Source organism: Tenrec ecaudatus, chromosome X, assembly GCF_050624435.1.
Source record: "Tenrec ecaudatus isolate mTenEca1 chromosome X, mTenEca1.hap1, whole genome shotgun sequence".
NCBI classification, from domain to species: Eukaryota; Metazoa; Chordata; class Mammalia; order Afrosoricida; family Tenrecidae; genus Tenrec; species Tenrec ecaudatus.
This window is the reverse complement of record NC_134548.1, coordinates 114262819-114270259: the sequence shown is the minus strand read 5'-3', so window position 1 is coordinate 114270259 and position 7441 is coordinate 114262819. Positions and strand designations below refer to the sequence as shown.

At 46.8% G+C, this 7441-nt stretch overlaps 1 pseudogene; it reads right to left on the bottom strand.

Annotated features, from left to right (window-relative positions):
* Positions 1–3075: 3075 nt before the first annotated feature.
* On the bottom strand, positions 3076–4391 carry LOC142433949 (HUWE1-associated protein modifying stress responses 1 pseudogene; annotated as a pseudogene).
* Positions 4392–7441: the final 3050 nt, after the last annotated feature.

The window sequence follows — 7441 nt, the reverse complement described above, 5'->3', positions numbered from 1 at the left end:
AAAAGAAAAGAGGAGAAAAAAATGATTAGGGCAAAGAATGTACAGATGTTCTTTTACAAGTGATGTATGTATATGTATGGACTGTGATAAGAGTTGTATGAGCCCCTAATAAATTGTTTTTAAAAAAAGGTTAAAAAAATACTAAACCTGTAAATATATGCACATAGATCTATTTCCCCATCATCATATATAAATGTATTTACATATGTACATGCCTGTATTTAGACCTCTATGTATCCCCTTGCCTCCTACTTTTTCCCTCTATTTCCTTTTACTTTCCTTTTGCCCCACTATCATGTTCAGCCTTCATTTGGCTTTCATTAATTCCTCTTGGTTGCATTGCCTTTGATCAGTCCCTAACAGGCCTCTTACAACCTCCTAGGCACCGATTTTGGATCACTTGTTCCCTTGTCCCTGGGTTTGTTAACACAACTGACTTTCCTCCCCCTCCCCCTCTCCCATGTCCCCTGATACCGTTGGTCCTGTTTTTTCGCCTCCGGAGTGTTTATCCAGCCTATCTTATCTAGGAAGACCTGCAGAGATAATAATATACACAGAAACAAGACAGAGCAAAACAAAGCAACAAAATAAAACAACAAATGGCAAAATAAAGAAAAGCCTGTAAATAGTTCAAATTCTGTTTCTTGCCTTTTAGGAGTGTTTTCCTGTCGAGTCTGATGGAGTTCCATGCCCTGGCTCCAAAGTCTGGTTTTGATCCCCCTCGGGACTTCCTGGATGAGCTCCCTTTGCTGTTCTGTTGCACACCCTTACTGTCTTCCTCAGTGTGGGGGGATCAGATCGGGCACAATTCCCACAGTATTGGCCTCTTTAGGGTTATCGGTCAGTGAGGGATGCCGTGTCTCATAGTGGGGCTGGCCATATTGTCCTCTTTGTGCATTGGCTTCTCTGAGCAGGGATATCATCCTCAAGGCTTGACGAGTCAGGATGTTCTCCACTCTCTCTTCCTCCCCCTTCATTTACCCCTGTGTGCTCTGATCAAACATATCACTCTCCCTGAGCTGTAGCTTCAGTGCTGTCCTCTGAAGTAAATTTTTCTGTGGGGAGGGGCGGCTATTCACGTAGTTGAGATTGGGGCCAGTCCCCTAGACCTCTCTCCTGGTTCCTTGCTTCATGCGAGTATGTTGCATTCACATCTTGGAGCATCGGTTTGAAATCTGGTCCCTCTTTCCCTGTGGAGATATAAGCAATACTCTCCTCCTATTGGGTATAAAATGAGCCATCTTAGAAATGGGAACAACAAATCCCACCAAGAAGGATAAGTCAACATTGGAGCATTTCCAAGATTCCTGTAAGAAGTAGAAGTGACAGTGGCATCAAGGGACAGAGTGTGGAGTTGTCCAGCCCATGGAAGGAATAAAGCCGAGTGCCTTTTGAAAGGAGACTGGGTGACCGAGTGGAGTTTCCTGTGAGCATATATCAATACTAAAGGAGCTGGGTAACACTTGACCAGAGGGCTCGGCAGACCAAGAAGTGCCTGTATCTTTAATGTTTTCTGATCCTGAGATGTTATAACCTATTAACTTCCCAAACAAACTTTCATAATCCTGAGGAGTATAGGAGCCTTAGTAGTGTGGTGTGTATAGTATGTACGTTGAGTTCTGTGTGACCACTGCAATGAATGACCATGCCCAGCAAGGAAGTAGAATGATGTGATAAGTGAGCCCTGGGCTGGTGTGGAATTGAATTGAATTCTCCTCTCCCTTGCATAGTCAAAGGATATCACACTTGACCTCAACAACATTCTCTCACATGTCCACCTAGAACTTGAGTGGTTTGTAGCAATCAGATTTATACTCTGTGATCAAAGTATGGGGGAAATATAAACAAATAACAAATAGAAAATTGCACCCTTTATAAACCAGTTGCTGTGGAATAAATGCCAACCCACAGTGATCTCACCTATGTCAGAGTACAATTGTGTAACCAAAGGATTTTCAATGGTTAGGTTTTTAGAAACAGATCACCAGACCTTTCTTCTGAGGGGACTCTAGTAGGACTCAAACTTTGAACTTCTCAGTTAATCAGCAGGTGAGCTTATGAAGCGTTTGCACCACCCAAGAACGCGTTAGACCTCTTTTCGATGTTAGCCATTGTGGAGTCAGCCCGTATTTCCTGTGACTTGGCACAATGAGATCAGATCATTGCAATCCATAGTGTCTTCATAGGTTGATTCCCTCCACACCCAGAAATAGATCACCAGGCATTTCTTCCTAGTCTGTGTTAGTTTGGAAGCCCCACTGAAGTCGACTCAGCATCATAGCAAATCTCAAGCCTCAACTGGCAGACCAGTGGTTGCTGTGTTTGAGATCCACGGACTGGGAATGGAACGAAGTCTCCTGCATTGAAGATGGCAATTCTACTAACGAACCACCACTGTTCCCTTACTCCCTTCCCCAAACCCAAACCCACTATTATCAACTCCATTTCCATGTATGGTGACCATATAAAACAGAGTAGAACTACTCCCTAAGGATTTTGTGGCTGTAAATATGGGCGTAGACAGCCTCATCCATCTTCTGAGGAGTGGCTTGTGGATTTGAACCGCTGACCTTGTGACTAATAACCCAATGCTTATCCTACTATGCCACCAGGATTCCTTTAGGTGATTGAAATTCAATATATGTAGAACTTAATTTCCTTATTCCAAATATACTCCTTCATTTGGTAAATGGCAACACCATCAACATGGTTCAGGGGATAAAGTTTAGAATATTCTTTTTTTTTTTTTACTTACAAGTAGAATTTTTATTCAATTGTCATAATACTGTTGTTTGCATAATTCATAGGACTTTTTGTGGGGGACAGGGGCCGCAACGTTTAATGATAATGCTGTTGGGGGCGCACTAGCACACGCCCCTATTCGTGCTCGCTTGTGTTTGTGCGTGCGTGTACACATACACACACAGTGACTCCCAATACCACTGAGTATTGATTCAATAGTAAATATTAATTGCATGACCATCATAGCACCTCTGTACACCACACAATCACCAGAATTAGAATCTGCTTAGGAAACTGAAAATGGGTTGGAGGGGGGTGGAATAGTCCGAGAGACCAGGTGCGTGGCACAGTGCTGCTGCTGTACCAACAATGGAAGCCAAATCAGGGTTCGAAACCATTCTGAAAGACTAGCAATACTGTTGAAGCAAAATACTCAACACAGCAGGTAATGGAGAGAAAAAATAAAGCATTCTATAATCAAATAAACATCTGCTATTCCTTTTCCCTTTGAGAATAAATCCAGTTAAGGTCACTTTTAGCCTTGGAACGGATATGTGTTTGCCTAGGATAAGATGATCTTGCGAACAACTACACAGTATCTGATGTCCTCTGCTAGGATTCTATGTTTGTTTAAAGAAAGCCGTAGTGACACGAGGCATCTACCGGAAATACCTAGAGAACTTCCTTTTATGGCAACCACTGGAATTCACACGTCTTAAACAACGAACACGGGAAGATGGCCTCATGTCTCCTTTGCGGTAATAGATGCTGAGGATCCGAATGGCTGTCAAGCAGCATGGTGGGTGTGGCCGTGGCTGCGGTTTAGATCATTCGGTTGCGTTTATGGGTTGGTGAGTCTGTAATGACATCGCCACACTGGGCTGAGGTGCGCTTTCTAGTGCCACCATTGTCCAAGTGGCGTGCCATTTCTTCTGATATGAAAGTGTTCAAGTCCATGTCATGGAGTCCATTTCTCCTTCAACTAGCATTCGGTCCACTGCGTACATGAGTAGGAGAGCCTGGGGTACTTGACCGTACGCTTATGCTAGCCATTGCACCACTAAGACCATGCAGAGCTATGGCTTCCCGGAAGGGTTGCAAATCAGTCTCTACAGATGAGCTAGTTTCCGTTGGAGTAGCTCGGTTAGGGGACACTACAGTCAGTCTTGGGGGAGCTCTAGAGTTCCGTGGTGGAGGAACTTTCCCGCACAAGAAGCTGATCAAATCTTCTCTGCGGATAGTTCTTCTGCGTTTTTAACCCATGCCAACACATCCTTATTGCGTCGCTGATAGCCAATCTGAATGCCAATATCAAAATTCCACTGATGGGTATCCACGCTTTCTTTGTAGAGGTTGGTGACCACTGTGGCTGCGTTTTGGAAGGGAACCCAGAGAGAAAGTCCTGGCTGCTGACACACTTGGTCTTTGTAGAGCTGGGCCACTGCGGTGGCGGAGTTCTGCAAGAGATGCCACAGCTTCTGCTGCTTGTGCTCCGGCTGCGCGGCGGCCGAAGCCTCCTCCTGCAGCTCAGGCGGCAGCTGCTCCTCCTGCTGGGCCTTGGCCAGGCACTACCGCTCCCACTTGGAGAACCAGTGCTCTGGCCAGTGCTTCTGGATCTCGGCCTCGCCTTCCTCCTTCCGCTCCTCCATCACCCGCGGCCTCCCGCGGCCTCGCCGCCACTGCCGCCGCCGCGTCCGTCCCAGGCGGGGCCCCTGCGGGAGCGTCGTCGTCAAGTGGCCCGGCGGCGGGGCCCAGTGGCCAGCGGCGGCTGCTTGAGGCGATGGCCCGCGCCTGCTGCTGCTGCTGCTCCCCGAGGAGGGCCTGCGCGCCCCGCCCCGCGGCCCCGCGCTGTCCTGGACGACCCCCGCCCCGGAGCTCCCCAAGTCTGAGCGCCGCCGAAGGTCGCCGCCTCCCCTCGCCTGGCCAGCCAGCGCTGTTCTACCGCGCCCCAATGGCGCCGTGGCCTCCCTCCGGCCGCCGCCGGGAACCGCCGAGCCCTCCGCACAGCCCGGCCTGTGCCGCCGAGCCCACCCGGAAGACTCCATAGGATTTTTTTAAAATCATTTTATTGGGAGCTCATACAATTCTTATCACAATCCATACATACATCCATTGTGTGAAGCACATTTGTACATTTGTTGCCATCATCATTCTCAGAACATTTGCCTTCTACTTGAGCCCTTGACATCAGCTACTCGTTTTTCCCCTCCCTCCTCACTCCCCCAACTCATGAACCTTCATAATTCATAAATTGTTATTATTTTTTCATATGTTACACTGTCTGATATCTCCCCCCACCCTCTCCTCCACTGTCCATTCCCCAGGGAGGAGGCTATACATAGATCTTTGTAATCAGTTTCCCCTTTCTACCCCACATTCCCTCCACCCTCCAGGCAACGCCACTGTCACCACTGGTCCTGAAGGAGTCATCTGTCCTGAATTCCCTGTGTTTCCAGTTGCTAACTGTACCAATGTACATCCTTTGGTCTAGCCAGATTTGTAAAGTAGAATTGGGATCATGATTGGGGGGGCGGGGAGAAGCATTTAAGAACTAGAGGAAAGTTATTTGTTGCTACCCTGCAACCTGACTGGCTCATCTCCTCCCCACAACCCTTCAGTAAGGGGGTGTTGAGTTGCCTACCAATGGGAATTGAGTCTCCACTCTGCACTCACCCACATTTACAATGATAATTTTGTTCTTTGATGCTTGATACCTGATCTCTTCGACAGCTCATGATCACACTGGCTGGTGTGCTTCTTCCGTGTGGGCTTTGTGGCTTCCAAACTAGATGGCCACTTGTTTATCTTCAGGCCTTTAAGGCCCCAGATGCTATATATTTTGATAGCCGGGCACCATCAGCTTTCTTCACCAGATTTGCTTACACATACGTTTACCTTCATTGATCATATCAGGGAGGTGGGCACCCACTGATATGATTTTTAGTTCTTTGATGTCTGATCACTGGCCCCTTCTACACCTCGTGGTCACACAGGCTGGTGTGCTTCTTCCATGTGGGCTTTGCGGCTTCTCACCTAGATGGCCTCTTGTTTATCTTCAAGCCTTTAAGACCCCAGACACTATATTTTTTGATAGCCGGGCACCATCAGCTTTCTTCACCACATTTGCTTATGCACACATTTTCCTTCAGCTATCGTGTCGGGAAGGTGTGCATCCTGGAATGCCAATTTAATAGAACAACGTGTTCTTGCATTGAGTAAGTGCTTGAGTGGAGGCTCAATGTCCATCTGCTGCCTTAATACTAACCCTATAAATATATGCACATAGATCTGTTTCCCCACACTCTTAGATAAATATATTTACATATGTGCATTCCAGTCTTTAGACCTCTATAAATACTTTGTCACCTAGCTCTTTCCTCTATTTCCTTTTACTTTCCTCTTGTCCCACTATCATGCTCAGCCTTCATTTGGGTTTCAGTAATTTCTTTCGGTTACATTGCCCTTGCTGAATCCCTACAAGGCCTCTCACACCCTCCTTGCCACTGATTTGGATCACTTATTACTCCCCTGTCCCTGGGTTGGTCAGCACCACCCCCTTAGCCATGCCTCGCCCTCTCCCGTGCCCCCCAGGAACCATTGATCCCGTTGTTTTCTCTTCCAGACTTTAGTCTACCTTATCTAGATAGATCTGTAGCGATAATAATATGCACCAAAAATCAAGTCATAGCAAGATCCTCAATGAGTAAGAACACAGCAATGACAACAAAAAGTAAACCAATTACCCATAGAAAAATAAATTAATTTTTTTAATTTTTAAGAAGAAAGAAAAACCTTTAAATAGATAAAGGTCTGATTTTTGATCTCTAGGTGTGTCCTTCAGTCAGGTCCAATGGGGTAGCATGATCTTGCCCCAGAGTCTGTACTTTGTACTCCCTCAGGGCCTCCCTGCTCTGCTTCCACGGTTGCTCTGCCACTCACTTTCAGTGGTTTGCCTCGGTGTCACAGGGTCAATGTGGGCCAGTCCCAACCCTGAATCTCCAGTGTTGTCCCCCTTAGGGGCCTTGGCCATCAAGGGACAGCATGTCTCATTGTGGGATCAGCCATATGGTCCACTCTGTGCATTGGCTGTTCAAAGCGGGGATATAGACCTCTAGGCCTGGTGGGTCAGGATGTGCTCCACTTTCTCTTCCTCCCCCTTCATTGGCTCCTGTTTGCTCTGATCAGACATGCCCCTCTTCCCTAGCTTCACTGCCATCTTCTCAAGTAAATTCTTTTGGGGGTAGGGGCAATTGTCCGTATAACTGGTATGGGGGCCGAGCCCTCAGGCCTCTCCACTGGCTCCCTACTCCTTGCCAGCACGCTGCATTCGTCTAACATTGGCTTTTTATCTGGTCCCTCTTTCCCTGTATTCCCTATTCCCCCATCACACATCTTTTTTTTTCTTTTCCCTTTCCTCCCTCCACCCCCTTTTTAGTTGGCTACCATATGTACCCCTCGATTTGGTGTGCCCCTGCCATACTACCTGGACCTCACCCCATGAGTGTTTTATACAGTTGCTTTTTCCCTGTGCCCCTTTTGTAGTTACCTTTCTGTTCTTTCTTTTTTTAAAAAACATTTTATTAGCAGCTCATACAACTCTTATCACAATCCATACCTATATATACATCAATTGTATAAAGCACATCTGTACAGTCTTTGCCCTAATCATTTTCAAAGCATTTGCTCTCCACTTAAGCAC